We start from the raw sequence: 13,152 nt of genomic DNA, 5'->3' as shown, positions 1-13,152 counted from the left end.
CCCAATCCCCTACCCTATTCCCTCTTAAAAGGCCGGCAACGCACCTGCAGCTCTTCTGATGCTGCGAGTGTCCATGGGCGACGGACGTTGCTTTCCATCAGGTGACCCGTTTGCTCGTTTGCCCCCTTATTTCATTAAAAAAAATATATGTGAAAGTGTGTCTGTCTGTACAGTACTCTGTTACCTCTTCACGCCCAAACCGCTGAGCCGATTTTGCTGGATACTCTGAGTCCCAGGAGTAGACATAGGATACTTTTTATCCCGAAAAAAATGTACGGTTCCCGTGCGATAAACGAGTTTTAGCGCAACAGAACGTAGAATGTAGCGTAGCTCGGCACGGGGACGAAACTAGAACGAATTCACGCGCCAATACATTCTGCAAAAGTGTGACTTGAATGAGTCCTATTTGACATGCATCTGTCGATGTCTTTCAAGTATGAAAATAATTGCATGTGGGTCATATAATATAACTAGATGGCGCCCGCAACTCTGTACCTACGTTTTTCCGGGATAAAAAGTACTTATGTCCTTTCCCGGGACTCAAAGTATCTCCATACTTCGGTCCACTGGTTTGAACAGGTGAGGTGACAGACAGACAACACTTTCGCATTTAGGTATAATATTAGTATAGTCTGTCAAGAAAGAAATTAAGAAGTGGCAACATCGTAGTGTCATCCCTTTCAAATCAATCTAAAAAATAGGGATGACACTACGATGTTGTCACTTTTTAATTTCTTAGGATTTTTTTCCCAGTTTTTTTATTTTGATTTCTTTCTCAGGATTACTAAATACTAATATCATTTGAGTAAAAACTGACATCTACTGCTTGATTTTTCACGTGTCCAAGTGTGTAGAACATTTAGTTTATTTAGATAGCAACAATAATTTCCTTAAAAAGTGTAAATTATTGTCGAATTTCGTCCACCTCTAATTATATTAATTATGAAACTCGCCGCGAAAAAGAAAAATAAGATGTAAAATATGATCTTCAGGTTTTTATAAAGCGTGTCCTTATTTCCTTAAGCAAGTCTTGAGGGCTTCGTCCTAAAAGATTCAAAGATCTTGACCTCCATAGGGCGAGCTTGAAAGGCTGTGATATTGCGCCCTTAGGTACACTCTTATTTTATGAGTAATTATGCCATTATTGTTGTATTGTAAGAAATATTTAAGCAGGAAAATAAATAAGATGAATAACCAGAGCTACTGAACATAGAAACCAATGATATTCTATGTTACTAACGTAACTAGATTGGAAGTTTACGGTAGCAACGCGTTGCCACTTCGAAGATGCCTGCAGGCATATCTCACATACATAATGACATAACGAATATATGACTTGACATTGTCTTTTGAACAAAAAAGTGGTTACACATTTCTGAGAATCTTTTGTAAGACATTGCTACTCTAGTATTTCAGAAACTCATTGATAGAAACTAACTGAATAATGGCATTTCATTGGTTTTTTATCTGTATCATAAGATTTGCAATTAAATATTAGCTATTGCTGATAAATTTTCAAAAATCATTTGCAAATGGAAAATTCATGTTAATCCAGGCAAAAGAATCCCAGCGGGCAAAGTTGGCATGTGTGCCGGTAACTACTAATTGGATCCTATATTAATTGTAAACAATAACATGTTTTCCAGAACAATCCCTATGAGGGTTTACTTATTTCCTTTCTTTTCAAATCTTAAAGCTACGAATAATAAAAACTATCTTAAAGTGATGGAACATTAGGGTCAATTTGTATTGAATTGACAGACTTCAATTGTGTGAGACGTCATGCAAGTCTGTCAAATCCATATTATATTAAAGCATGTGACATTAATTAAGTATGAAGCCTGGTCATTTTGGCGGCAAAAGATGAAACATGTGCCAATCGATAGTACATCTGTATACATATATAAAACTCAAAGGTGTCTGACTGACATGGTGATCTATCAACGCACAACCCAAACCACCGGACCGATCGGGCTAGGTATGCAGGTAGATGATAATAATATGCCTACGCATAATATGCCTACGCATCCGCTAAGAAAGTATTTTGATCAATTCTACCTCTAAGGGCGGATTCGACCAAACGAGAGCAAAATTTTACTCGAGTATAACTGTTTCCTAATCTAAGAGTAAGCTGGTTTTGCGTTTATTCAACTTGTAATCCAAGAATAAGGTTATTACACGGGAGTAAATATTTACACGGGCTATTTTGGTGGAGTAAATATTAAACTGAGAATAGTTGCATAACAGGGTGTCAACTGTCACGGTCGGTGTCATTGTGAACTATAATTGTCATTTTATTTCATACTCTTCGAGTAACTTGGTAAAATGCAAACGAAGATATCCTAGAGTAAATTGAAGGAGTAAAATTATTCTCAGTATAGTCACACTCGTGTAACTTCAAGTTTGGTCGAATCGGGCCTAAGGGATTAAAATAGGGGATGAAAGTTTGTATATAATAATACTTCTTAACGCGAGCGAAGCCGCGGGCAAAAGCTCGTCAAAATGTAAATAGGAAATAATCTTTGGTAAAATGTCGTAACTGATACGGTTTCGGAATAAAATATAAGAGTTAAAAAAATATTTTTTAGCAGAATTTTTTAAACTCTTATTTGTTCCGAAACCGTATTAGTTACGACATTTTACCAAAGAGTATTTCCTATTTGTATTTAGATGTACTATCGATTGACACTTATTTCATCTCTTGTCGCCAAAATGAGTTTTTTTCCAAATTTTCCAACCTTAGGTATACCAATTAGGTTCCGTGCTCTTTAGAAACGCATCTAGTATTTACGCATCGCGTTCCGGTCTGGATTAACCCAGTTCTAGAATAAGAAAAATAGTAGTTCGGGTCCCTACTTCCTTTTATTATAATTTTATTTAAAATCGTAAATGTCCTAACGGCGAATCCTGCCACAAAACTTCATAATAATATATCAAACTTGTATGAAATTCTGTGCTTCGTTATTTTTATTACGTATCATAATAATGTTTAGTTATAACTTATGATATTTGTATTGCGCTGTCACGACTCACGAAACTCAGTTTATTCGTAGTAAATAACTAGAAATAGGCTATATTCATATTTCTGTCAACAAGGGACATATTGCATATTTTATTAACTATAAAAACCCACCCATAACTAAGTAAATTAAGTATTTTAAAAATTAAAACAGCAAAGAAGGTCGCATTTTAGGAAATCATGCAAATATAAAAACGTGCAAGCAAACTAATCTACATTTAAGACTGGGGCGAACCTAAAACCTAAGTCTCAACGTCTTAAAAAAGTTGAACGGACATTATTATTATACCTACTTACTAGATTTTGCTTTGCTTACGGCCGTTCCCAATATTTGATCTATCTTTGGTTTTGCCCTACTAGAGATAGGAATAGCTCAGATTAGACATTAGAGACATATATTTTATGTCAATTGTGAGCTATTCCTATCTCTAGTAGGGCAAAATCAGAGATAGATCAAATATTGGGAACGGCCGTAAGAGGCTGATTTCCGGCGCGCACGAATGACGAACATAACTTTGAAGTTTAAACTCATAAATTGACCTTCCTGGCGAAATATATATATTAAGTCTATGGTAAAAGTATTTTTTTTAATTATAGTCTATAACACCTACTTGCTGTTTTGTTGGTGAATTTTTTTAGTTTACTAAATATAGAGATAGCCCCAACTATTAACTAAGAACATAAAATATACAAATTATCATATCATGTGTTGTTTCTTGCTGCAATTATCAAGAAACACAAATGGTGCAGTCGCTTTTTTGTGTAAAAACTTCGTTTTATAAAATTTTTCCTTGTAGTCGGCACATCACAAATTCTTTGATACGCAAATATGTGTCATTTCCGACCTTCCTCTAACTAATATCGATTTACTTTCAATATAGTCCTCATTATGTTGCAAATGATTATTTCTTCTCGATAAATATTGAATCATAGGTCATAAGCAATTTATAAAATTAAAACCTTTTATTGTGAGATTCGTACGATTTCGATCTCTATGTTAAGATGTTTAGATTATATTTTGCGGGAACCGATTTTGTTTTAATAAAGAATAGTCATCGATGTGAAATTCTAGATAGAGATGTTAGAATATTTCCAGAACTAGTCATGTTTTTTTTTATTTTACGTATATCTGTATCTGTATGTAATTATAATGATGTCGTACTGAAATGTAAGAACTCAAACATAAATACCTCAACAATGATCGATAATAATTATTGATTTAGAGAGTGTTTTTGAGCGCGCTATTTGCTTAAATTTTTAAAACATTTTTTTTATTTTAGTCAATCTAAATTATATATTAGTACCTAACTGAAAAAATTTGGAAATTGCAAGGCGATGAGTTAAAAAAATAGTTCAGAGGTGTATCAAACAACTTATTGTATGCAGCATGTTTGATCTGTACCTAGTCTCTACCTTCATCTTACATAACTTTAAGTGCAAGAGTATAACATAAAAAACATTTTATTTAATTTTACTTATTCACAATTATAGTCCAAGCCAAAAAACAAGTAAAAAACGTTGTTTTGTTTTTAATTCTTTTCACTCAACTGGAGCTTATGCTCGAAATCCAGTACTCTGTGTATCTAGGATTATAACATCGTCGGCAATCATAATGAGTCAGTCGTATAAAAATTCCTTGTGTACATAACATATTGAAATAATGTGACTTTCAGATAGTTACATTAATCTCATAGTTAACGTCGTCTGCGGTTGACATTCGAAGAAATAGGCTGAGCCTTAATTAAGGAAAATATTATCGTAAAGTCGAGGGAAAAATGCCTTGATTAAAATTAATTTTGAACCGGCTCTGCAAAATAGTGTTTATAGTAGCCATTAAAGTACTTGATAAAAATCTGTTATCCATACTAATATTATACATGCCAAAGTGTGTCTGTCTCTCTGTCCGTCTGTCTGTTTATTGCCTCCTCGCGTCCAACACGCTGAATCGAATGTCGATTTTATTGAGGTATGGAGATACTTTGAGTCCTGGGAAACGACATAGGATACTTTTTATCTATGTATGTATTGTAGATTATGCTATCTCGCTCAGTCGGAAGATCTTCCTTTTCGGCCGCCACTAACAACGTTAAATTGGTGACCACCGACAAGAACACGCATCCTTCTGGACATCAATCATCATGAACACTCCCCGCCCCTCCGCACCACGTCAGCAGTCATCAAGCATAACCGGGTCGCCTCGACCATAAGCCGCGTTGGGCGTCCGCGCCGGTCGAACCCGTGTCTGGCTTGAACGGGGCAGCCATAGGCTACAACGACCGGTCAACAAGCAGAGCACGGGGTCCCTCTCCTGGTCATTGCACGCGTAGCTTCGGCCCACACCTGACAACACAAGCGCATCGAAAACCACAGATCTTCGGGGGGAAGTGATGTGGCGTTACCCACAATTCCTAACAATCCTGCATCGCGCTATCGAAGTTTCGGAGAACGGCAAGATATATGTATACAACGTCTGAAATTACGTCAGTGGGCTTCGGCCTGACCGAGTAAGCTATCTCGCTCGGTCGGAAGATCTTCCTTTTCGGCCGCCACTAACAACGTTAAAAGGCAATAGCGACCAAAGAGGTAATATCGCATGCATTTGACGTTTATTATTGCGTTATCAGTTTTGCATAAAATTATCGCCGTTGAGTCGGGGCTAGAACGCGGTCGCTCTACCAAAATTGAACGTAACGGACTACAGTATAATCTGTTTTACAGACTAGATAGTAGATATCAGAATATCGACAAATGAGCAAGATCGCTTGATGGTAAATGCATTACTAGGTCTGAGCTTCATACTTTGAATATTTGTCAAGCTTTTTTACTCGTGGGTTCAGTCACATTTATGTGCCGATGGGCAATATTATAATTCACTTTTATAAGCTTCTGAACCTACGGTCGAAGCTACGTTCATTAAGGGATGAGAATTGGGGCTCATACCATAAAATACAACAACAGATGCAGAGTAACAAGTGCACTGTATTTTTTAAACCAAAGTATTTTGGGATAAGGCTTATTACTTTCCTGAAATTGTTCCTTACTTACCATTCTATTAAATTATGTCACAGGGTGTCTATTTATAGGGTTCCATACCCAAGGGGTAAAAAACGGACCCTATTACTAAAACTTCGATGTCTGTCCGTCTGTCTGTCTCCAAACTGTATCTCAAGAACCGCTATAACTAGACTTCTGAAATTTTCACAGATTATGTATTTATGTTGCCGCTATAACAACAAATACTAAAAACAAAATAAATTAAATATTTAAGGGGGCTACAATAAACGTGATTTTTTTGCAATTTCGTGCTCTATATCAATGATGGCAACAGGTAACCTTAAATGTTCACAAAATACTCAATTGTTTTTAAACTTTAATAATTAAAAATAAAATTTAAATAAAATAAATAATTGAGAATTGAGAATACAAAAAACACAATGTTTGCCTATTTTTGCTTTATAATGATTTGGAACCCTTCGTGCGCGAGTCCAACTCGCACTTGGGCGATTTTTCTCCAAACTCAGTTGATTTTATTTCCGGTTAGGAAAATAGATTTTCCGAAAAACTAATACAGATTTAGGTTTTATCCAAATCAATCTCACAACATCATCTACCTCCCATAGGCCCAGATTTCACCAATCCTCCTTAAAATTCACATACGCGTTGGCTTTATCTAAATAAAGCCTTTCAGAAGTCTTCCATAGCTTAGATCTCACCAACCCTTTAAAAAAATTACATGGGTACGTTGGCTGATGATGCGCGTCTCCTATGAAAGGCTCATATTCCACCTAATGAGCGTGGAGCATATAATTGCTAATCGCTTGTGCTAATTGCACGCAATTCCCTAATTACTCCACCACCTGTGTACTGAGGGAGGGGGGAGGGTAAGGTGAAAGGGGGGGGGGGGGGGTAATGATATATTAAAGGGCTGCCTGAGAGGGTATTAGGTAGGTTATGTTTTTGATAGCTTTTTTCCTTATTTGCAAGGCCATTCTATTTAGGTCTGCGTTAAAATCTGTAAAGTTTGATATCGATTGAGTATAATCAGACAAATTGATGCATAGAAAAAACTGACGGGCCTACGTAACTTGGTTACATGATGGGTGTTGTGGCTGTGTACTTTGTTAATATACCTATGTAGAGCTCTTTAACCCATCCGAGGTTGCCGGAAAACCAGTCAAGTTTAAGGTAGAACTAGAGGTAGAGTTCCGAAGCAAACAGAAGAAGAATGAGCAGCTATGTTGAATCCACGTCTCCACGACAATTTCATCCGAGTGCCAGCAAATCCTGGTAAGTCTCTATCATACTTTCTACCTAGTATTCATGCAATAATCTGTACATTTGCTTTTTACTGAATGTATTGTCTCATTAACAAATCTAGTAATATGTAGTTAACGTAGTTGGTACCATAGTTATTAAGATTAATCTGTAAGTAACTCTTTTTGGTAATATATACTTTGGTTACTGTTTGTTGACTCAAATAAACTTAAAAAAAAAAAAAAAAATCATGACAGAGACCCTGAGACAGACGAACGGTCTCCAAGACTCCAGCCTAAGTAACAGTCTCCATTTTGATCCTTAATTGGATACAGAACTACAAAGCAGTTGTCATTGAGATTCTCGCGTTTTTAAGTTGACAACAATTTTACAGTACCTAATTAAGTTTGTGGCAAAAATTGATCGTAAGTAAGAACCTGCCAGTTATTAACTACATACTTTTACGGGTACTTAAATGATTGCTATTAAATTAAGTATACACAAAAATGTATCCTAAAATGTTTAGCATAGAGGTGAAAATTCGCCAGCGAGTGTATATTGAATTAAAAAGTCGGGATTAAGGTAATTTAGAGTTAATAAAACTGTTATTATTAGTGGCATTTTACCAAGGACAGTTAATGGTTGATTAAATATCTCTCTTTCGCTCTTCGTAGCAATGAAAGAGATAGCATAATATTGACAAAGGATTAACACTAAAGTTTGTGAAATAGGAACTTATGCTCACTAGTAATAATAATATTAATTTGTGTGCTCTTTGCTGCACCGACAGACTACGGGTAAAGTTTTTAAGTGTAAGCATGTTTAACGATGTTTTGTACAGTCTGTACTTATTTTAGGATGGGTAAAAATGTGACACGTAAACTGATCGAAAATTTGTAAGATTGAGAAAGTGTAGACCACAGAATAACTATTCAAGATCTGTTAAGTGACTTTTCCAATGTGTCAGACAACGACAAGCAAAGCTTGTTAATTTATTCGCTGTGTGAATATTTTTAAGTGAGGGTTTAATGTTTTGGCCAATCGGAAATAATAGTCCTGTACGAAATTACAATTGCAAAGTCACACCAAAACGTTATTAATTTTGGGAGAGGCAATCGAGCGTGACGTCATATCTGAGGAAGCTATAAAGTATCCCGCAGCCCGACCGAATTTAGTGGCGCTATGCATTCCTAATAAGGTAGTGCGATCGCAGTAAGTTGGTTTGTGGATCTATTTTCTAGAGAGATATTACAACTGCTATTACATTTTGCCCGTAGCCATTTAGATTTTTGGGATAGAAACTATACTACAAAGATCATAGACAATTCTCAATATACTCCTGCATATTAAGTTTCATTAAAATCGACATATTAATTATAGAGGATAACTATTTATTACCAGGTTTGCTTATATTAGGGCCTGTTTCACCACTATCTGATAAGTTCTGGATAGGTTACCCACAACCTATCTGACAGATAGAGTATGGAGAATCTGTCAAATAAGTTGTGGATAGCCTATCCAGCACTTATCAGTAAGTGGTGAAACAGGCCCAATATTGTGATAGATAAGATCAATGAACACTGCAAGTTGTAAATTTTTAAAAGCGCATCATGCATTTTCTACATGATAATTTCTTTACGAACTTCTTAATGATATTATTATACTAGTTTTAACGTTAAAGCTGGCTATCTCCCCAAAGTGAGTTTTTCTATAATTTAATAACAGTTCTCGCGTATCCTATTCTCCCTGGGGAACATGGTTATAAAACGTTATCTTCATGATATCCGCGTTGGGATTTAAGCCCTACTCCCTGCAGCGTCGTCAACAATTCCATTCGGAACTGGGGTAAAACCTTGAAAATTGGTATGAAATCGATGACACAGTTATTCCTTGCTAGTAATATTGATTAATAAATTAGCCACTTTATTATACCACAATAGTTTCTGTGCAGTTGCTAGTAATTTTAAAACAAACTTACATTACCAAAGTTCTATGTTTTGTGTTTATCTTACAAATTTATATGGACTATTTATTATTTAGTCAATACTTGATATCGAAAAAAAAGTTGTTAAAGAAAGTTTGTGTGCTAAGGCTTATTATAAGGTAACTGATTTTCTCAATGACAGCACACCTTGGGAAAAATAAGCTGACAAACCATAGGCCGCTTCTATAATATAAATAATGGTACTACATTTTTACATACTTAGTGTAATTTAGCTTAAGCTATTATTGTTATTTTCTATCTTTTTGGTAAAAGGTGGCCCCGTGCGAGTTTCTTACGCCGGTTCTTCTCGGCGGGGTGGTTCCCGAACCGGTGGTAGGCCTCATGTTGACACGACGTTCTATAAGTGTTAACTTTGTTAACCTACTTAGAAATAAATATTTTTCATTTCATTTAAGTACAAAATGTCTTTCATAAAATGGCGTAACCTGTCACACCGCCACATTAGATGATTCAAATCTGCCATTTTAAGTTGACCCCTCGCTCCCCGGCTACTTTGCATACTAACACGTACCACTTCCTCTAACGTCCGTGGCGGCTACCGCACTACGTTCCCTGCTTTCTAATCGATTTTTTGTCGATACCGGCACAACACTATTAATATTCTCGATTGCTTAGAGTAGATCATTTAAAACTATTGAAGTTGTATGAGTCATCTTTTATTATATATTTTTTAATATACAACCATAAAACTGGCCATCTAGATTCTAAAAGATCATCTGCTTTCTAGATCGCTTGAATTTGTGCAACATTAACATGATTTCAAACTATGCATATAATTGCATAAGGGAGATCGCAGACGACAGACTTTTTGTGCGATCGAGTCTGCGGCGCCTATCCAGTCGGCATGGCAGATCGCAGACGACAGACTTTTTGTGCGATCGAGTCTGCGGCGCCCGTACAGTCGGCATGGCGCGGACATGCTGACTGTATGGGCACTGCAGACTCGATCGCACAAAAAGTCTGTCGTCTGCGATCTCCTTAATGCATTTTGACTGTATACGAGTTACGATACAAAATATTTACTTAGTTAATTGATTTATTAGTACAAAATTAGAGCTTTAATTTTAAGATTTTAATGGCAAATTGTTTTGTCTACGTGTATTTGAAACCGTATTTGTCCGCCATTAACATTGTCCTTGCCTTGTCTAATAGCCGCTGTTTTAGTTTAATGATTATATTTAGCTTTAAATGAAAAGTTTGACAGTAAAACCTAAATATAATGAAAGTTTATTTAAAAATCTTCATTTAACTAAAGTTAAGTAATCATTAATCCCTCTTAGAATCAATTCAGACCGCAACGCCACGAGGCGCGGCGCGGCATAAATTTGTAGGTGTTTGGCAGATTTCACGTCTTGCGAATCTGTCAAATCCATATAAATTTAGAAATGCATGTACGTTGCATGCATGCATGTAAAATCTACGTGGGAGAGCCATGCTTCGGCACGAATGGGCCGGCTCGACCAGAGAAATACCACGTTCTCACAGAAAACCGGCGTGAAACAGCGCTTGCGCTGTGTTTCGCCGAGTTAGTGAGTTTACCGGAGGGCCAATCCCCTACCCTATTCCCTTCTCTACTACTAATAGGGGATATTCCCTTCCCTTCCCATCCCTACCCTCCCCTATTACCCTAATCCCTCTTAAAAGGCCGGCAACGCACCTGCAGCTCTTCTGATGCTGCGAGTGTCCATGGGCGACGAAAGTTGCTTACCATCAGGTGACCCGTTTGCTCGTTTGCCCCCTTATATCATAAAAAAAAACGCGTTGCGGCCTGAATTGACCCTTAGTGTGCCTGTAAGGGCTCGCGCACACTTGAGACGGACACGACTATCATAAGACAAAATATTGTAATCCAAAATATAATAATATGTGTGCATCTTCATATGTTTTGTATAGCAATAATCTGTCTTATGATTGTCGTGTCTTAAAGGCCCCATCAAGCCCCAAGCGGCCACAGGCGGCCGCGTAACAAGTAAGCAAGATTCCTAAGGACAGTGCAAACCGTTTGATTGGCCGAGAGCACTGTCTCGCCATTCTACTCGGTAGGTGTAACAAGGCCCTAAGAAGTATTTAGCCCGTCCTACATCAGTCTAGGCATTGGCCTACATGTCGCATGGGGCGTGAACAAAATGGCGATACTTTTGTGTTCCCACACTTACCCCAATTTTTGCTGAGTCTAAGACATTTCTAACATGGCGGCTCACTCATAATGTATGGAAAGTAGCTGTTTACCCCAAAATGAGGGAAAGTAAACCTTTTTGTAAAATCAAGTCTCGCAGTAAACGCAAAATCTATTTACTTATTTTTATACCCGAGTGAACTAATGCCAACCCCAAGACGCAATTTTTAAGATGGCGGCTTTTGAACAAACACCCACTCGTTGTGATCACATATTAGCGAATATAATACAGTTAAGCAAAAAATTTAAACAAGCAATGAGATAGTTTGAATTTGTAGGTCCATAATTTAAATGTTGTGTAGATAGGAAGTAACGTCGCGGTCAAAAGTGATTGATTGTATTTTTTAATCATTTTTTCCAAATATATTTTTGTGTGGCTGTTGCTACCTTAAGCCCATAATATTTTAAAGACACGTAGCTTCTAGTTTCACTACCTTTACTTAATAGACAACCATATCCTTAGAAGTAAGATGGGTACTTCGCACTCAAGTCCTAAGTAAAATCCTCTAGTCCACTTAAGCTAGAGTGACCCCCTTTTTGAGCTCCAGAGGGTAGCAAATACATTAATAGATTAAATTAAAAAAAAATAGTAACTGAGATTTTAAGTAATTTCAAATTTTTATCCAGACTCATGTGAGGTCCAGAGTCTGTCAAATACTTTGATTAATTAGACCGTAGTAAAAAAGTAATATAATATCTACTAACTTAGTTTTTAGTACTTTATTTTTTATCCGCATTAGCCACTTGTCTCCCCACCTGTACCCGTCTCCCACACGGTCCGCGAGCCATCAATCTACCATTATCACTCGGCGCATACATTATAATTATATTAGACAAAGATTACCATACACGTGGGCTGTACTGCGAACAACCGATATTGATACTTTATACTAGTCAGTTCGTAAAAATAAAGAGATTTTAATGTGATATTGTCTCCACATTGGTTACCGATGAACCAACACCAGCGATTACGTAAAGGAGAAAATTTGACAAAAATTGCCCATGATCGACATCTATGTATATCGTAGATTATAGACAGTTTGTATAGTATACTTTGCAAACATAGTGGCAATCATTCCATTATGGCTCAATTTGTGTTGTTTCGATATTTTGAAATGCCAAATTATTACGAGCATTCGTGAAGGATATTATATAACATATTGTATCAGTATTAATATCAACATTCAACAAGCTAAACGAATGACCATTCAAAATACAACATGGCCGTCATCTCGCTATAATTTCACCAATAACTTAAATGTAACATAAACCTTAACATGCATCATTCTTAATTTTAGTTTTTGTCTTAAGCACAAAAGTGACATAAAATATGGAGGTCTTATGAAAAAGGTTTGTTTTATTAAATCGATGTAATGAAGGACACCCAAAAAATTATCGCTACAACTTACAAGTATTAATTAGATTATGTCATGCGCTCATAACATATTATGGGTCTGTAATAACTGCAATAAACTCGTTTTATTGCAGGTGTTATTATATATTTTTTAATTTTTTAATTTATTAATAAACAAGTATCAAGATTATTTCACTTCCTTTAATGAATAACCAAATCAATAAGGCGAGACCATAGGGCAGAGGACCAATGCATTTAACTATCTTCTATTGGGTTACAGAAGTTCACTGGGAAGTAGGAGGAGGGTACGAAATAATAAAAAAAAGCTTATGATTATTTGGATA

This window comes from Aricia agestis, chromosome 2, assembly GCF_905147365.1.
Source record: "Aricia agestis chromosome 2, ilAriAges1.1, whole genome shotgun sequence".
NCBI classification, from domain to species: Eukaryota; Metazoa; Arthropoda; class Insecta; order Lepidoptera; family Lycaenidae; genus Aricia; species Aricia agestis.
This window is presented reverse-complemented; position numbering follows the sequence as displayed.